The sequence below is a fragment of the Macaca fascicularis genome, chromosome 20 (assembly GCF_037993035.2).
Source record: "Macaca fascicularis isolate 582-1 chromosome 20, T2T-MFA8v1.1".
NCBI classification, from domain to species: Eukaryota; Metazoa; Chordata; class Mammalia; order Primates; family Cercopithecidae; genus Macaca; species Macaca fascicularis.
The window spans coordinates 13,316,547-13,336,220 of NC_088394.1; the positions used below are offsets into that span (position 1 = coordinate 13,316,547).

At 46.2% G+C, this 19,674-nt stretch overlaps 1 long non-coding RNA gene across 1 annotated transcript; it reads right to left on the reverse strand.

Annotated features, from left to right (window-relative positions):
- Positions 1–11,375: 11,375 nt before the first annotated feature.
- LOC141409317 (uncharacterized) lies at positions 11,376–19,078 on the reverse strand. Its single transcript, XR_012429308.1, has 3 exons — positions 18,870–19,078; positions 12,695–12,792; positions 11,376–11,967 (listed from the first exon to the last, which is right to left on the reverse strand). It is a non-coding gene; the product is annotated as an uncharacterized lncRNA (long non-coding RNA).
- Positions 19,079–19,674: the final 596 nt, after the last annotated feature.

The window sequence follows — 19,674 nt, forward strand, 5'->3', positions numbered from 1 at the left end:
AGGAAGTAGGACAAAGTTAGTATTTTCTGCATCTAAGCCAGTCCTGTCTTCCTTCTCTCATCATTGCCTCCATTTGTGCATCTGCCTCTTTCTTCATCGTCAATCTGTTTTCAGAGCACAGGGCAGAAAATGACCATCCTTGACTCAGATACATACCATCTCCATGGAGGAGACCAGCCCAGATAGCAACAGGACTCCTCCAAGGAAAGACAATCTGATTGGCCCAGGCTGGACCATGTATCTACTTCTGGACCAATCAGCTATGGCTAGAAAGTCAAGTAGCCTGCTCATTGGTGGAGCAGCTAATTGTCAAACAGGAGGGTCTGGGTGGCTATGTCCACCCTGGGAACGTATAGAAAAACAATACATTTCAATAAACGGTGCAAAAGGGGTGTCCAGAAAAAGACTTCTGGAAGAAAATGAAATTGAAGCTTTTCCCCAAACGCTTGCCTTTTCTTCATTAAATCTGTAATTTCCAACACACTTCAGTGATGTAGAATGTCTTATTTAGGTCAACAAATGTTACCTTGAAAAATAAGAAGATGAGAGAGAAAAAATTAAAATGACCCTGGCCACTTCTCAATGCCTTTTCACATAAAAGTACAATTATCCAATATGTCCCTGAGGGAATGGAGCTGCTATTTCTCGTGTATTCACTAAAGAGTGTTCCCTAAAAAGATATGTCCACGTCCTGACCTCAGATACGTGGGAATGGACTCTTATTTGGAAATAGAGTCTTTGCAGATGCAATTAAGTTAAGGATCTCAAGATGGAAGCATCCTGGATTATCTGAGTGGGTCGTAAATCCAATATCTAGTGTCCTTATAAGAGCAAACAGTGGGAAATTTAAGATACACAGACATGGGGGAGAAAGCCATGTGAATTCATGTGCAGAGGGAGGCAGTGACTGGAGTGGTAGTTTATAAGCCGAGGAACGCCAAAGATTGCTTCAACCACCAACAGCTGGGAGAGAGGCATGGAACAGATTCTCCCTCAGTGCCCCTAGAAGAAACGAACCCTTCCAAACCCTTCCCATACCTTGAGTTCACATTTTTGGCCTCCAGAACTGTGAGAAAATAAATTTCTATTTCTTTTGTTTGTTTGTTTGAGGTGTAATATACAACATGAGGACTATCATTATAATACTGTATCAGACCAGGCGTGGTGGCTCATGCTTGCGATTCCAGCATTTTGGGAGGCCAAGGCGGGTGGATCACTTGAGGTCAGGAGTTCGAGAACAGCCTGGCCAACATGGTGAAACCTCATTTCTACTAAAAATAACAATAATAATGATAACTATTATTATTATTATCCAGGTGTGCTGACGGGTGCCTGTAGTCCCAGCTACTCAGGAGGCTGAGGCAGAAGAATCGCTTGAATCCAGCAGGTGGAAGCTGCAGTGAGCCGAGATCATGCCGCGGCACTTCAGCCTGGGCAACAGAGTGAGACTTCATCTCAAAAAAGCAAAAAATGGCCGGACGTGGTGGCTCACACCTGTAATCCCAGCACTTTCAGAGGCCCAGGAGGGTGGATCACCTGAGGTCAGGAGTTCAAGACCAGCCTGACCAACGTGGTGAAACCCCGTCTCTACTAAGAAAACACAAAATTGGCTGGGTGTGGTGGTGCATGCCTGTAATCCCAGCAACTCGGGAGGCTGAGGCAGGAGAATCGCTTGAACCGGGGAGGTGGAGGTTGCAGTGAGCCGAGATTGTGCCATTGCACTTCTGCCTGGGCAACAAGAGTGAAACTTCATCTCAAAAAAAAAAAAAAAAATTACCATACGAATATACACCTATTCATCCCATATAACTCCAGCTTTACATTATTTGACCACCATCTCCCCACTTTCCCACCCCTGGCTACCACTGTTTTACTCTCTGTTTCTATGTATTTATCTTTCTAAAATTCCACATATACGTGAGATCACGCAGTGTTTTCGTTTCTGTGTCTGGCTCATTTCACTTGGCATAATGTCCTCCAGGTACCATTCCACAGATGGTAGGAAGTCCTTTTTAAAGGCTGAATAATATTCCCATTTAAATAGTACATTACTCGAAGGAGCTATAGTGCAGCTACATTTTGGACACTGTGTGGGGTTCTGTGAACATTTACCTACGGGGCCTATGCAAATACCACTGAATGTTCAATTTGATGGAAACTGTGTAAGGCACAGATTCTTAAAGTGTGAGCTGGAAAACACTGACCACACTGATTTTTTTTGGTGTCGCATGTTGTAGTAGTGCATTCGTTGCTCTGACTGCCATGACACGATATCGTAGACTAAGTGGCTTATGCAAAAGACTTTTTTTCCTTGCAGTTCTGGAGGCTGGAAGTCCAAGATCAAGGTCCTGGCCAATTCAGTTTCTGGCACTTAATCTCTTCCTGGCTTGCAGATGGCTGCTTTCTTTCTATGGCCTCTCCTGGTCTTTCCTTGGTGCACATGCAGAGAAAGAGAGCGAGCAAACACTCTGGGGTCTCTGCTTTTTAAAAATCTTTTTAGACACAGGGTATTGCTCTGTTGCCCAGGCTGGAGCAGCAGATTGGTGCGATCTGTTGCCCCAAGATTGTGATACAACCATAGTTCATTGCAGCCTCAACCTCCTGGGCTCACGTGATCCTCTTGCCTCAAGCTCCGGAGTAGCTAGGACTACAGGTGCATGTCACCATGTCCAGTTAACTAACTTTTTGTTTTGTTTTGTTTTGTTTTGTTTGCTAGAGATGAGGCCTTGCTATGCTGCCTAGGCTGGTCTAGAACTTTTGGCCTCAAATGATCATCCTTCCTTGGCCTCCCAAAGTACTTGGATTTCAGGTGTGAGGCACCAAGCCCAACCTGGTGTCACTTTTTTTTTTTTTTCCTTTGATATGAAGTCCCACTCTGTTGCCCAGGCTGGAGTGCAGTGGCATGATCTCAGCTCACTGCTGCCTCTGCCTCCTGGATTCAAGCAATCATCCTGCCTCAGCCTCCTCAGTAGCTTGGGATTACAGGCGCCTGCTACCATGCCTGGCTAATTTTTGTATTTTTAGTAGAGACGGGGTTTCCCCACGTCAGCCAGGCTGGTCTCAAACTCCTGACCTCTTCATCTGCCCACCTCAGCCTCCCAAAGTGCTTGGATTTCAGGTGTGAGCCACCAAGCCCAACCTGGTGTCTCTTCTTATAAGGACACAAATCCTGTCACATCAGGGCCCCACCCTTTTGATCTCAATTAACCTTAATTACTTTCTTAGAGGCGCCATCTCCAAACATAACCACATTGGGGTTAGGGCTTTAATATATGAGTTGGGTGGGGGAAACCAACAGTTCATCACAAGTAGTCAGGATGAGTAATGGCAGCTGCAGTAATAAAACATCCCACCATACCAATGGCACACATTACAGTTCCATGCAAGTGTGTGACAGGCAGCCTTCCACACAGTGCTTCAAGGGTTCACGCTTTTTCCATCTGTGGCTCTGACTTCCTCATCCCCATGGGTCCACTCTACTCCGCTGGCAGACAGGGAAAGCGAGTGAAGCATTGTATGGGGTGTGTGTATGAGGTAGGCCTGGAAGAGGTGCCTGTCACTTCATCTCCTGTCCCATTTGCTAGAACTCCATCGTGTAGCTGGATGGAACTGCAAGGCAGACTGTCTATCTGGGTATCTGGAATAAGGAAGTGGACTGAGTGAACTGCTAGCCAGTCTTTGCTACCACGGTGTAAAAGAGTTTGTGATGAAATCAACTTAGGAAAAGTTGTTTTTAAAACAGTTAGATGGGGGCTGGGAGTGGTGGCTTATGCTTGTAATCCCAGCCCTTTAGAAGACTGAGACGGGAGGACTGCTTGAGCCCAGGAGTTTGAGACCAGCCTGGGCAACATGGTGAAACCCCATCTCTACAAGAAATATGAAAAAATAGCCAGGCGGGTTGCAGCGCACACCTATAGTCCCAGCTACTTAGGAAGCTGAGGCAGGAGAATCCTTGAGCCCAGGATGTTGAGGCTTCAGTGAGCTGTGATCACGCCACTGCACTCTAGCCTGGGCAACAGAATGAGACCCCATCTCAAAAACAAAAACCAAAAGACAAAACAAAACAAAACAAAAAAACCCAGTCAGATGAATTACCTTACTGTGGAACATCTGAGGGCCTTTAGTGAACTATTGTGCACTGTGAATTGCTAAGACTGCAGGGAGTGAATAGTGTTTCTCATCCTGACTTAGAGACTAACGCTGTTTTGCTCAAAGAGCTTCTTGTGGCAAAAACATCGGTGTAGAGCAATAGGTCCAAAACCAAGTGAAAAGGGATGCGCGTGGAGGGGGAAAATGACCGGGTGTTGCAATGTGGATTTTGTGGGATGAGCAAATAGAGCTCTGGAAGTCAACATCAACAGAGAAGAGGCAGCCTCACAGTGCAGCCCCGGTGCCCTGCCCTGACTGTGGAAGTCACCATCCTGGCCCCCAATGAGCTCATCGAAAGAGGGATGTTGTTCACAGGCACTGAGAGGTCAGATAAGTTCATTGCAGTTGAAGGCATTAAAACATTTTCCAAACGACTTCAGTACGTCATCTCCTGTGGGTCAGAAGCTGTGCTTTTCTTGGCATCATCTTCAGCTTCAAGATGGAGGACAAACACTGGCATTGTTGAGAAATTTCTTGAGAGCTCCAGGGAGCCTCTCTGCATCAGCCTGGTCTGATGCACTGGCTGGTTGGAAGTACAGAAAACCAGTTTGAATGCAAAAAACCTCTGTTCTGACCATCTGGGTCCTTCGGAGCTGATGTGGGGTATATAGTGGAGTCCAGATTACGCGAGCTTAGGCAGGGCTGCCTGAAGTGTGGCGGGAAGGTGGATGCTGGAAACACCCAAAACTCTACTCAAAGCCTGGCTCTGGCTTTGTTTCCTAACCTGTAAAGTGGGGACGATAGACCCCGCTCCAATGCAAATATGAATACAAATAACAACAACAATGGCGACGATTAATTGAACACTTACTACGTAGAAGGCACTGTGAGCTATTTTACATACATCATCTCTCATCCTTTCAGCAGTGGTTCTCCACCAGGGGTGAATTTGCCCCCCAGTGGACACTGGGCGATGTTTGGAAGCATTTTTGGTTGTTACAGCCAGGGGAGGGGTAGTGCTACTGGCATCCAGTGAATACAGGCCAAGGATGCTGCTAACATCCTACAGTGCATGGGACAGCCCCCACAGCAAGGAATGATCTAGCCCAAAGTGTTGACATTGCTGAGGTTGAGAAATCTGACTTTCGGGGATCCTTCAAGATTGTTTCACGCTTTCCCCATTTACAGATGGAGCAACTGAGGCTCAGAGACATTTTCTAACTTGGAGAAACCTAGACCTGAACCCAACTGATAACCACTGTTTACAATGCCTCTGCAAGCATGTGTGCTTGTGTGTGTGTGTGTGTGTGTCTGTGTACGTGCCATCCCCCTTCCTCTCACCATTCCTGTTTAGTGACCTTCAGCAAACTCCTCTTCCTCTCACGGTTGTTCCAATCCATGCTAATCATGAGAGTGTGCAACTCATGGTACTTTGAAATCAATAAGAAAGGCTTAGCTGGGTGTGGTGGCTCATGCCTGTAATCCCAGCACTTTGGGAGGCCCAGGTGGGTGGATCACTTGAGGTCAGGAGTTCGAGACCAGCCTGGGCAACATGATGAAACTCCATCTCTACTAAAAATACAAAAATTAGCCAGGTGTGGTGGCACACACCTGTAATCCTAGCTTCTTAGGAAACTGAGGCATGAGAATTACTTGAACCCAGGAGGTAGAGGTTGTAGTGAGCCAAGATTGTATCACTACACTCCAGCCTGGCAACAGAGTGAGACTCTGTCTCAAAATAAATAAATAAATAAATAAAACAAGTGAGACTTGGTCTCAAAAAAAAAAAAAAAAAAAAAAAAGTAAACTGGCTTTCCATTTCCATTGATAATTTTAAACATTTCCTTATTAGATAATTTTTTTGTAAAAAAGAGTCAATGTGTGGCCGGGCGCAGTGGCTCATGCCTGTAATCCAGCACTTCGGGACGCCAAGGCAGGCAGATCATGAAGTTAGGAGATAGAGATCATCCTGGCCAACACAGTGAAACCCCGTCTCTACTAAAAATACAAAAATTGGCTGGGTGTGGTGGCATGTGCCTGTAATCCCAGCTACTTGAGAGGCTGAGGCAGGAGAATCGCTTGAACCTGGGAGGTGGAGGTTGTAGTGAGCTGAGATTGCATAACTGCACTCCAGCCTGGCAACACAGCGATACTCTGTCTCATAATAAATAAATAAATAAATAAATAAATAAATAAACAAATAAACAAATAAAACAAGTCAATGTGGCAAAAAGTGTGAAGATGATATATTAAAAATATAAATTAAAAATGACTGCCATTTGGGAAATATGGTTCTAGGGGTGTCCAGGTGGACTTTCTGCAATAATTGAAGTGTTCTATTCTGCGCTGTCCAGTAGCCACATGTGGCTACTGAGTACTGGAAAGGTGGCTAGTGTAACTGAGGCACTGAGTTTTAAAATTTTATTTTACTATATAAAGATAATGCAGATCTTGGGTGATAACCATGATTCATAATGCATGCCTGGAATACTGTCTTTAGGAGGACTCAGAGGTCAGTAGTACTGTGATGAATTATTAATGTCTGGTGTGGGTATGAGGGGGAACGTGATGCTGAGAGTGCCATTTATTGGCCATCCCTAGACTACGTTTTCTTAGAGGGTTCTTCTAGCTCTAACATTTCAGAATGATATATTCTTCCCTAAACCTTCAGTAGAATTTAGTACCCAATTAATGATCTGTCTAACCCAGGATGTCATGGAATTATTTGTTTCTGGTCTCTGTGTTTTTTAGAAAACCTCACACCATCTGCTCATTTCCTGATAAACATAGAGACTATTGATTAGAAGGCTTCACTTTAAAGTATTTACCCATATCTACATGCATTTGCCTGAAACTAATTATTTCAGGCAGGTGAGATGTGAGTCACCATTTCCTTTTCTCAAGAAAGACACTAAAAAGTCACCTCTTTAGAGGCAGGGGATCATCACCAACAGAAAAGGAAGGACCCCATCTGTTTAATGTGCGGCTAAAAGTGGGGTGCTGGAAATAACCTTTCTCCATGTGACCACAGAGTTGGGACAGGCTATCAACAGGCTTGGGCTGTCTTGGAGAGAAAGTCACAGATTCTGCCATGGAGAACAGAGGCAAGGCATGGCGTGGAACACTCCTCCACCCCCCGCCATAGAAGTTGAATGTCAAGCACGTTGGCAGCTTTCCCCAGCCCTCCCCCAGTGTCCCTGCCAGGCACGGAAGGACGGGTCACAGGGCTGACCCTGGCTGGCATTTCAGACAGCTTTATAATTACACCATCCATTTTTCAACTTGCCAGTGACCTTTTGGTCTTCTCATTTGTGAGCATGTGAGCATGTGTGTATGTGTGTGTGTTAGATGTGTCTTCTTTCATCTTCGCCTGCTGCTCTCATCCTCATTTCCTTTTCTCTTCTCCTCTGGTCTTGTTTATCATTTAAACCACAGGTTGTTAGGGCCAAGTTGGTTTCTCTTTCCTTTCGCTTTATCCTATTATGGAATTATCTTGAATGAGCCCTGTCATCTCTGTGACCTCAGTTTCCCATTTGTCAAATCAAAAGCTTTGATTGGATCATAAGAATTGGTAACATTGGATTTTTTTTTTGAGACAGAGTCTCGCTCTGTCCCCCAGGCTGGAGTGCAGTGGCGTGATCTTAGCTCACTGCAACCTCTGCCTCCCGGGTTCAACTAATTCTTCTGCCTTAGCCTCCCCAGTAGCTGGGGACTACAGGTGCCCACCACCACTCCCAGATAATTTTTGTGTTTTTAGTAGAGATGGGGTTTCACCATGTTGGCCAGGCTGGTCTCGAACTCCTGACCTTGTAATCTGCCCACCTCAGCCTCCCAAAGTGGTGGGATTACAGGCATGAGCCACTGCACCCAGCCAACATAGAACTCTTGACTCTGCCCACCATATTGCTGTCACCTGCTGTCACTGTCTTAGTCCAAGTCCTCATCGCCTGTCACCATTGGAACCAAGGTTCTGTCACTCCAGATCTGGCACCCTCACCCTTGGGCTCCCCTCCAATCTGTTCATGAACCTGAGCCAGAGGCATCTTTTGCAAATGTCCATTGGATCATGTCACTCCTCTACCCTCCTTGTACCTCCAAGCCCAGCCTCCCTAGCACATCCTCTGAGGTGCATCATCAGGTCCAGCATCTGCCCACCTCTTGTCCCCACTCTATATCCCTCTTCTGCACTCTCCACCCTCCAGCCCTCCTGGCCCTCAGTTCCTCAAGCATGTTAGTCTCCCTCTGGTAACAGACATTTGTGTAGGTGGTTCCCTATCCTAGAACAATTGTTCTCTAACATGGTTGCACATTGGAATTGCCTTGGGAGTTTGAAAAAATCCTAATGCCCAGGCGTTACCCCAGACCATTTAGATCAGAGTCTTTGGAGGGGCAGTCTGGGCAACAGTATTTTTTTGCTTTTTTGAGACAGAGTTTCGCTCTTGTTGCCCAGGCTAGAGTGCAATGGCGTGATCTCGGCTCACCGCAACCCCCACCTCCTGGGTTCGAGTGAGTCTCCTGCCTCAGCCTCCCGAGTAGCTGGGATTACAGGCGTCCACCACCACACCCGACTAGTTTTTGTATTTTTAGTAGAGACGGGGTGTCACCATCTTGGCCAGGCTGGTCTTAAACTCCTGACCTCAGGTGATTCACCTACCTCAGCCTCTCAAAGTGCTGGGATTACAGGTGTCAGCCACCATGCTCGGCCAACAGTATTTTTAAAATCTCCTCAGATGACTCCAATGAGCAATCAAGGTTGTGAACCAATGGCCTAGGATGCCCTTTTTCCTTTCTTCGTCTCTTATTGACTCATCCCTTAGAGGCAATGTCAAAGTTTCATCTCTGGTTTCCACCTATGTCTAAGTTGGACCCCTTGTTATTCGCTCTCACAGGACCATGGGCTGTATTTTGAGAGCACATAGCTCAGTTTGCAATGACACGTGCATTAGTGTGATGTTTGATTACTGTCTTTCTCCCCCACTGTGGGACCAGCCTCCAAGACGGCACCCAATGTTCTCCACCTCCTGCTGTTACACCCTGTAAGGTGTGATCCCTTCCCACATTGTACCAGGCTTGGTTTCTGTGACCAATTGCATATGGCAGAGGTGATGGTATGTCACTCTCAAGATGAGATTTTAAAACACGATGACTTCCATCTTGAAGATTCTCTCTCCCCTGGATCACTAACTTTGGGGGAAGCCCATGTCATGGGGTCACGAGGACATTCAAGGCAGCCTATGGAGAGACGCGTGGTAAGAAACAAAGACCTCTGGCCAGTAAGGAATTGCAGCCAACCAAGAGCCAAGGGGGATCACCTGAGATCATGGATTCGAGAGCAGCCTGACCAATATGAGCCTGTCTCTACTAAAAATACAAAAATTAGCTGGGTGTGGTGGCACATACCTGTAATCCCAGCTACTCGGGAGGCTGAGGCAGGAGAACCACTTCAATCTGAGAGGCAGAGGTTGTGGTGAGCTAAGGTTGCACCACTGCACTCCAGCCTGGGTGACAGAGCGAGACTGCCTCTCAAAAAAAGAAAAAAGAAAAAAGAAAAAACAAAGCATAATGGGTGCTGCACAGGTGTCCATCACAGGTGGGTGGTTCCCATAGACACTAAGTCACCTTGGAGGGAGGTTACATTTGGGTGATCAGAAAGACTATTAATCAAGTCCGAGAGTCTTCTATAAAAGAAGGATGAGTCTTCGCCAGGAAATCGGTGGATGATTTCCATGAGAATTAGCCATTAGATATATCCCTGGCACAGAGTAGGTACCCGATAATTTGCTGAATGAATGTAGAAATGAGTGTAAAGCCTGGGCACAGTGGCTCACACCTGAAATCCTAGCACTTTGGGAGGCTGAGGCGAGAGGATTGCTTGAGCCCAAGAGTTCAAGACCAGCCTGGGAAACATAGTTCCCTACCCCATCTCTACGTTTTTTTTTTTTTTTTTTTTTTTAATTAGCCAGGTGTGGTGGTGTACACCTGTAATCACAACTACTTGGGAGACTGGGCGGGAGGATCACTTGAGCCCGTAAGTCAAGGCTGTGGTGAGCTATGATCAGAGCACAGCACTCCAGCCTGGGCCACAGAACAAGACCCTGTCTCTAAAACGCATAAAGGAAATGAGTGAAAGGCAGTGGAGGGCATGCTGGGGAACTGGGAGGCCCCCAGCTGGTTTATGGGCATCGAGGAAAGTGGCACATGGAGGAGGGAACAGCTTCTACTCAGAGGGAGTCGCAGACAAAGTAAAACGAGGAGTGAGAGGGGCTCAGGACTCAGAGGAGAGGCTGAGAATACAGGGGGATTTGTTTCACAGAAACTAGAGCTCTGGGGGCTTCAGAGGAAAATTGAGAGAAGGAGAGGCAGAAAGGGGGAAAGGAAGTGTTCTGTGTGGGTGCACAAGAACACAAGACTGGGCCCGGCACGGTGACGCACACCTGTAATCCCCAGCACTCTGGAGGGCAGAGGCAGGTGAATCACTTCAGGCCAGGAGTTCGAGACCAGCCTGACCAACATGGTGAAACCCCGTCTCTACTAAAAATACAAAAGAAAAGAAAAGAAAAGAAAAGAAAAATTAGCTGGGTGTGGTGGCACAAACCTGTCGTTTCAGCTACTTGGGAGGCTGAGGCACAAGGATCACTTGAGCTTGGGAGGCAGAGATTGCAGTGAGCTGAGACCGCACCACTGCACTGCACTCCAGTCTAGGCGACAGAACGAGACTGTCAAAAAAAACACAAAAAATGTAAGACTGGATTGAGGGATTAAGCTACAGTCTGCATACAGAGGAGGGATGATATGGGTTAGGGACATGGTGGAATGAGCTGTCCTCAGGGTGCCATATAAAATCCTGGAAGCAAACTGGAGTCCGGTGATTGGTCCTGTGTTTGGATGGAAAAGCAGAGATCATTGGGGTTGAGGAGTGTCTGTGTGAGAGAAAGAAAGAGAACCTAGAGGTCACCTCCTCTCTCCCTCAGTGGTGCATGGCTTTTATCTTACTGATTTTCTGGAACTGAATGATGTGAACCAAGAAGAAAGTGTTGCTGTCAAATTGACATTTTCAGTCTGTACTTAACTTTGTGAAAAATCTTTACCTCTCAATAACTCAATGGAATCCTGCCACAGGGGAACTCAAATTATTCCCCCACTCCTTTTTGCTTTTAAACAAAACATATTGTAAAATTTATTAGTATCAATGAATATCTGTATCCACACTAATCTTTTAGTTATTGAACTGTTTTCCTTTACGCTGGGTTTGATTTCATGACAATAAATGGTACCCAGGGGCACGATGGTTGCATTGGTTGTTTAATCTGAATTTCGGACGCCTGGCAAAATCCATGCCAATACAAACCATTAGCTTTAGAGCCCTTGACAGATTCCACTGGCGCCAAGATCGGCAAGGCGTCCAGGACGGAGACGAGCAGAGATGAGTTCCCAGTTTCTAGTTCCCCAGGATCTGATGTGATCACCTGTGGAAAAAGCCCGTCACGTACTGGAAAGGGGTTAAAATGATCAGCCCTGTTGGGGAGATGTTGCTGAACTGTCTACAGAACATCAAAAAGCTTGTTTTCTTCAATGATAATTAGAGCAGCTCCATGGGAGAGCTAGTTCATAAAGATGCTCCCCGTGAAACTGCTCCACCCACACAAACAAGCCAGACGCGGTGCTGTGACCAGAAGGGCAGAGGCCACCGCTAATTAGACATGACATCAGCATTTATACTCTCCTGACCAATTATATCGGAAGAAGTAAATAAAGCTAATGAAACTTTCCTTTCACCCAAGCTAGGAGCTGCGGACGCTCCGGAGGTGAGTAACGTTGGCCCAGAAATCCCTCTGCTGGAGATCTTTCGGGTAATGTGTGACTTTATTGCTGGAATTCCTTGGAGAGAGAGAGAGAAAAAAAATACTTAACTAAAGTGAATAATGAAATAAATAAACTTGGTTCCATTTGTCAGTGGAGACATAATTTGAGGATGAAAATAATTTACTTTCTCTTTTTTTGAGGGGGAGACGGAGTCTCACTCTGTTGCCCAGGCTGGAGTGCAATGGCGCAATCTCAGCTTACTGCAACATCTGCCTCTGGGGTTCAAGCAATTCTCCTGCCTCAGCCTCCCGAGTAGCTGGGATTACAGGCGCACACCACCATGCCTGGCTAGTTTTTTGTATTTTTAGTGGAGATGAGGTTTCACCATGTTGGCCAGGCTGGTCTCGAACTCCAGACCTCTAGTGATCTGCCCACCTTGACTTCCCAAAGTGCTGGGATTACAGGTGTGAGCCACTGTGCCCGGCTGAAAATAATTTACATTCCAGTGTTTGATTCCAAGAGAAGCAGACCTGCTTCTGGGTCTAAGAGAAGAAAGCCTGAGGTCCTATTTGTGAACACACTTTATCCCTTTTGGGTAAGGGAGTACATATGTCATTCCAACTCCCCCTGCCACAGAAGGCTAGAGGCTTGTTAGAGTGGAGAGGTCATGGGTGCTGGGACCACAATGCTCGGGTGTGAATCCCAACTCTGACACTCACACACTACGTGACCTTGAGCAGGTTCTCAATGTCTTAGGTCTCAGTTTTCTCATCTGAAAAATGGGAATAATAAAAATACTTACCTTGGTAGTAGGGTTGTTTTTAGCACTCAGTGAGTTCATACATGGGAAGTAATCACAATAGTCTCAGGCCACGTAGCTGATGTCTCAGTTGTCTGCTCCTTTACAGACAAGAGGGAAAGTTAATTTTGTTCTTTTGAGGCTGCATTATAAAAAGTTTGCTACTCTGCTATCAAATGTAGTGTTTTTTTTTTTTTTTTTTTTTTTTTTTTTTTTTTTTTTTTGAGACAGCCTCACTCACTCTGTTGCCTAGGCTGGAGTGCAGTGGTGCAATCTTGGCTCACTGCAACCTCTGCCTCCTGGGTTTAAGAGATTCTCCTGCCTCAGCCTCCTGAGTATCTGGGATTACAGGCATGTGCCACCACGCTTGACTAATTTTTGTATTTTTAATAGAGATGGGGTTCACCATGTTGGCCAGGTTAGTCTCGAACTCCTGACCTCAGGTGATATCCACCAGCCTCTGCCTCCCAAAGTGCTGAAATTACAGGCATGAGCCACCCCAGCCAGCCCAAATCTAGTTTTAAGAACCCAGTCTGGGAGGCTTAGCACATGAAGAGGGGGACCATGGGCCCCTCGTGGATGCACGGCTGGGCTCTGTGCTGCGGGATGAGGCTGGAGAAACAAACATGTGATGTTTGAAGATGATCAATGCCGTGATTATCTATTATGCAAATCCTCTGCACAGACACAATGGATATTGCAGAAGCATTTGGTTATATTCCGCCAAGATTTGTTCACGTATCAGTGCTAAGGTGTCAAGTAGGCTCATGTCAACCTGAAGGGAAAGGTACTATATTGTCCCCACTTTCTAGATGAAGAAACTGAGCCCCAGAAACAGGACACTACCTGCCCAAGGCCGCAGAGTCATTGAGTAAGCAGGAGAGCCAGCACTGGAACCCAGGTGGGCTAACTCCATCCCTTTAGCCCTTCTCCCTCCCTTTTCTCCTTCCTTTCTTCCTTCCATTTTCTTTCTTTTCTTTTTCTTTCCTTCTTTCTCTCTCTTTCTCTTTTTTCCTTCCTTCCTTCTTTTTTTTTCTTTTTTTTTTTGAGACAGAGTGTCTCTTTGTTGCCCAGACTGGAGTGCAATGGCATGATCTGGGCTCACTGCAACTTCTGCCTCCTGGTTTCAAGCGATTCTTCTGCCTCAGCCTCCTGAGAAGCTGGGACTACAGGCATGCGCCACCATGCGTGGCTAAGTTTTCTATTTTTAGTAGAGATGGGGCTTCACCTTGTTCGCCAGTCTGGTCTCAAACTCCTGACCTCAAGTGATCCGCCTGCCTCGCTCTCCCAAAGTGCTGGGATTACAGGTGTGAGCCACCACGCCTGGCCCATTTTTAAATGTATCTGTCTTTCTAGCATTTTCTCCATGTTAAGGAGGCCACCGATGGCGAGCCTGGGTTTTGATTTCAGAAACAGTAAAATGTGAAAAACAGGTGCATCTTGGAATTGAGGAGACGCACGCTGCCCTGGAGGTGGCGCTCTGCGCCCTGCCTGCTCACTGCAAGAGCAGCTCTTGGATGCGTGGATTGAAAACTTCCGCACTGTGCTGCCCATCTGGTGGTGCCAGGGGAGGTGCTCAGGTACGGCTGGGGGAGTCCAGGAGTGGGTGAGACGGGAGCTGGGCCCTGAAAGAAGTTTGGGCAGAGTGGGGGGCCAGGAGTTGTTCTAAGGAACATCACCAGGAAAAGGCCTAAGGAAAGCAGGCCCTGGGGAGGCGGCTCCTCCAAGGTGAGTCCCGAGGCCTTAGCAACTGAGAGTTGTGAGACACTGGGGCACAGGATAGAGGCAGAACCTGAGTTTCTGGTTTAAGGCATGTGGGTAGGGGCTGTAGCTATTTGTCAAGACAGGGACATAAAGACAGGCGCGGTGGCTCACACCTATAATCCCAGCATTTAGGGAGGCTGAGGTGGGTGGATCGCTTGAGCTCGGGAATTTGAGATCAGCCTGGGAAACATAGGGAAACCCCGTCTCTACTAAAAGATACAGAAATTAACCAGGCATGGTGGCTGGTGCCTGTGGTCCCAGCTACCTGTGGAGGCTGAGGCAGGAGGATCGCTTGAGCCTGGGAGGCGGAGGTTGCAGTAAGCTGAGATCGTGCCGCTGAACTCCCCCCTGGGGTACAGAGGGAAATCCTGCCTTGAAAGAAAGAAAAGAAAAGAAAAGAAAAGAAAAAGAGAAGGTGCTTTGGGAACAGAGATGAATTAAAGTTTGGAAATGGTGTGTGTGAGTTGTTTTGGGGACACCGTCATGCTTTCCAGTCAGCGGAAGTTCATCTTGTCTTAAAATCATTCTGTGTGGGAACCGTCATCACATACACAGTAATGACTGTGATTGGTGCTCGTCAGGTTTCCCAGGAACGTCAGAGAGCAGAGAAGGCTGCCCGGGACACAGGAAACCTCAGTGTTTAAGTTGTCTCATAGGAGACAAAGGCTGCTCTCTGTTTACCAGCGCCAGGCACAGGGCGCGGTACCTCCTCCACAAGTCTTTGGAATGGATGAACAATTGGAGGGAAGGTTCGCAGTGTTGGGTTGCTGAGCAGGGAAGCCTTAAATCCAGAAAGCCTCATCTGCTTCACAATGAAACACAGCACAGAGGAAGCAACAAGGAGGCAACACACATTTACAAGGAGGGCCAGGTCCCAGGCCAGGCAATGAGGACACAGTGGCTATGAAGACACTGTTCCTGCCCTCAGGGTACCATGTTGGATCTCATCCCACGACAACATAAGAGAACAGGAAAACCCGGACCTATAGGGTAGATACAATACCGTATCATTTTAATAGCTTTTCACACCAAAATATGTGGTTTAAGGGTGTGATATTGCATTTTGGTAGCCTTTTTTTTTTTTTTTTTTTTTCTTTTTTTTTCAGAGACAGGGTCTTGCTTTGTTACCCAGGCTGGAGTGCAGTCGTATGATCACAGCTCACTGCAGCCTCGACCTCCTGGGCTCAAGTGATCCTCCCATCTCAGAATCCTAAGTAGCTGGGACTACAGATAGGTATCACCATGCCCAGCTAATGCTTTATATTTGTAGAGATGGGAGGGGTGGTCTCACTATGTTGCCTAGACTTGTCTTGAAGTCCTGGACTCAAGCAATCCTCCCATCTCTGAATCCAAAAGTGCTGGGATTACAGGCGTGAGTTACTGCACCACTGAGCCAAAAACCTGCCTTGGTAGCTTTTTATTAATTACTTATTATTTTATTTTATTATTTGAGATGGAGTCTCACTCACTCTCTTTCCCAGGTTGGAGTGCTGTGGCTTGATCTCGGCTCACTGCAACCTCCGCCTCCCGGGTTCAAGTGATTCTCCTGCCTCCCGAGTCGCTGGGACTACAGGTGTGTGCCACCATGCCTGGCTGATTTTTCTATTTTTGGTAGAGACGGGGTTTCATCCTGTTGGCCAGGCTGGTCTCAAACTCCCAACCTCAAGTGATCCTCCCGCCTCGGCCTCCCAAAGTGCTGGGATTACAGACTTGAGCCACTGCACCTGGCCTCCGTGGTAGCTTTTTAAGAGAGCAAATCCAGAGAGTATTTCAAAAATATTATGAGATGAAATCATTAGCTGTTTTTGTGGAAGCTTGAAAGGACAGCTTGGAAGACCAAGGAAAGACTTTCACATATCATGGTAATAGGTTACATCCTGGATCTACTCTCCTTCAGTGCCTAGAACACATCCATATGGTCTGCTCAGAGGCAGGGATGCCGTGAAAGGCAGATGTCACCCATTCTATATGGATGGTGGCTCTTTCCTGACATGACCAAGGCTAACTGTGCATAAATCCAAAAAGCCTCACCTGCTTCACAATGAAACACAGCACAGAGTGCCTCTGAGAGAGGAATTAGCAGGAAATGGACATGTGCCTATCAAACAATGGATTGAATACATTATCCCACGTCTCTACCCACTGCCCTAGCCTCATCGCCCTTTCCCTTCCCTCCATTCTGGTCTCTAAAAAGAAGGGTTCGGCTGGGCACGGTGGCTCTCGCCTATAATCCCAACACTTTGGGAAGCCAAGGCAGGCAGATCACTTGAGGTCAGGAGTTGGAGATACGGCTATGTTGCCCAGGCTGCAGTTCTTTACATACTTTTGGATACAAGCCCTTTATCTGATAAATGTGCTGCAATTTATTCTTCCAGGCTTGCCTCCCATTTTCCAGTATCACTGAAAAGCAAAATCTTTATAAAGTCCAATTTAGTAATATTTTGCTTCGTGACTCATGTTTTCTGTGTTTGTTGAGCATGCAGAATTTAATTTTTTTAAATTTCACCAAATATGAGACGTTGTTGGCTATCACTTTTCCAAATATTTTTTTGTGGCCCATTCTTTCTTTCCTTTCTGGTACTCGTCACCTGTACTTTAGACTTTTGATATAGGGTCCTGAAGCTTTGCTTAATAAAATCCTTTTTGTCTTTGTATTTTAGAATGAATACTTTCTATTGATCTGTCTTCATGTTTCCTGACTCTTTTCTCTCTCCTCCATTCTGCTATTAAGCCCATCCAGTAAGTTTTAAAATTTTAGATATTTTTCAGTTCTGAAATTTTCATTTGATTTTTTCTGTGTTCCAGGAGATATCCTTTCTTTTCATTCATATTAGGTATATATTCCTTTACTTTATAAAGCTTTGTTATAGTAGCTGCTCTATTCTCCTGGAGTGATAATTCCAACATCTGGGGCATCTTAGGATGGACTGTCTTTTCCTTTGAGAGTAATGTATTTTCTTTTTTCTGTTGTTGCTTTTGTTGTTTTGTTGTATGTCAAGCAATTTTGGGTTGTATCCTGGGCAAGGTGAATATTATATTGTGAAGAACTGGGATTGAGTTATATTCTTCTGAAGAATGTTCAGGCTCTTGCAGGCAATTAACTTGACCAGACTCCAACAGTAAGCTTTCTGTTGCTTCCTCTGGGCAGTGATTCAAATCTTGGTTCAATTCTTTAAGCTTGTGTTGCCCTGCCTGTCCTGCTCATGCATGCTTTGGGGGTAAGCAAGAGATTTGTGTGAAGCCGATATACAAATCAGATGCTTCCCATCCCTGGCTGTCTCCCTGCTAGGACTCCTCACTCCCCAGTGACCTGGGCTTCTTCCTCTGGTATCTCTGGTCTAATACATAGTGAATTTTAGGCCAGGCCTGGTGGTTCATGCCTGTTAACACTAGCACTTTGGGAAGTCAAGGCAGGTGAGTCACTTGAGCCCAGCAGTTTGAGGGCAGCCTGAGCAACATGGCGAAACTCCATCTACCAAAAATACAAAAATTAGCTGGGTGTGGGAGTGCATGCCTTTGGTCCCAGCTACTTGGGAGGCTGACGCAGGAGGATTGCTTGAACCTGGGAAGTGGAGACTGTCATGTGCTGAGATTGTGCCACTGCACCCCACCCTGGGCAACAGAGCGAGACCCCATGTCAAAACCAAAAAAGTGAATTTTGAGAAGAACTTTATTGACCTCTGGTGTGCTGCTTTGCAATTGTGGTTTGCCCTCAGACCAATGTGGAGGGGAGACTCACCAAGGTTTTGAGTTCCTTGCATGTCTTCACTCTAGGAAGTTTGGACTGTAGGGGCTTAAACCACTGAACTCCAGGTGGAGCCAATTCCTTTTTTGTTCAGGGTGCACAAGCCTGGAGTTTTCAGATTCCCCTTTACTCCTTCTGCAACTTCCATCTTTTGCCTAATCATCTATTTTAAGGTTCTGTCCTTAGGTATCTTGCAGTGCTGCTAGATTTTCCCAGGAATCTTATTCATTCCCACCATGTCCCTGGGCTGCGCTCCCATGATGCAGTTTTCAGTGTTTCCTGAGTTTCATGCCTGTATTTCAAGCCATCTCTTTTATATTCACATAGAACCTTCAGTCTAGGGTCACTCCCTTGTCTGGCTCACCTGCTTTGGTTACTGTACAGTATTTGTTCAGTGAACTAAGCTTAGAATTACTACAAGTGGAGAATATTTTTGTTATCACCTCCTATTTCTTCACTGAGAGTACTGAACTAAAGATGACAATGATGCTGCTAGTTATTGGTGGAGCTGCTGACAATACTTCACTTTGAGGACAATCCCACAAGGACTACTACCAGGCTTAGGAATATCACCTCCTTCCCTTTCTTCCTCCTCTATCAATTGGGTGTTCATAGTGATAATCAGTATAGATTACTATGTGATCGCCATAGCTATATAGCTTTACTCACCATACACTGCCGAGTATTCTTTGAGCAGCAACTCTATGCCCTTAGGCATAGTTCCAGATGCTGGGGATAGAGCGGCAAATGGGACAGACATGGTCCCTGCTGTCTGGAGCTTGCATTCTGGTGGGTGTGTGTGGTGGTTTACACTTCGAGATAATTAAGCAAGGACATTTCTCAGTGATGCACTACGAAAAAAAAAAAAAAAAAAAAAGCAAGGGAATGAGAAAGCAATGCTGGGACAAGCAGTGTAACCTTAGATAGGGTGGAACAGTGTATTAGCCCACTTTTACACCGCTATGAAGAACTGCCTGAGACTGGGTAATTTATAAAGAAAAGAGATTTAATAGACTCACAGTTCTGCATGGCTGGGGAGGCCTCAGGAAACTTACAATCCTGGTGGAAGGGGAGGCAGGCATGTCTTACCCAGCAACAGGAAAGAGTGTGAAGGAGGAACTGTCAAACATGAAACCATCAGTTTCGTGAGAACTCACTATCACAAGAATAGCATGGGAGAAACTGCCTCCATGATCCAATTACCTCCCACCAGGTCCGTCCCTTGACACAGGGGGATTATGGGGATTACAATTCGAGAGGAGATTTGGGTGGGGACACACAGCCAAACAATTTCAAGGAGGAAGGCCACTTTCAGGGGTGAGCGTTTGAGTGGATCTCAAAATGATGACAAGAAGCATTTCTAGAAAGGCACAGTGGCTCACTCATTCTAAGTGTGCTGTGAAGCCCCTTTAGTGAAGAAATCTACTTCTCAAACATAATTGCCAGAATAATGAAGGGTAACATGATTATTCAC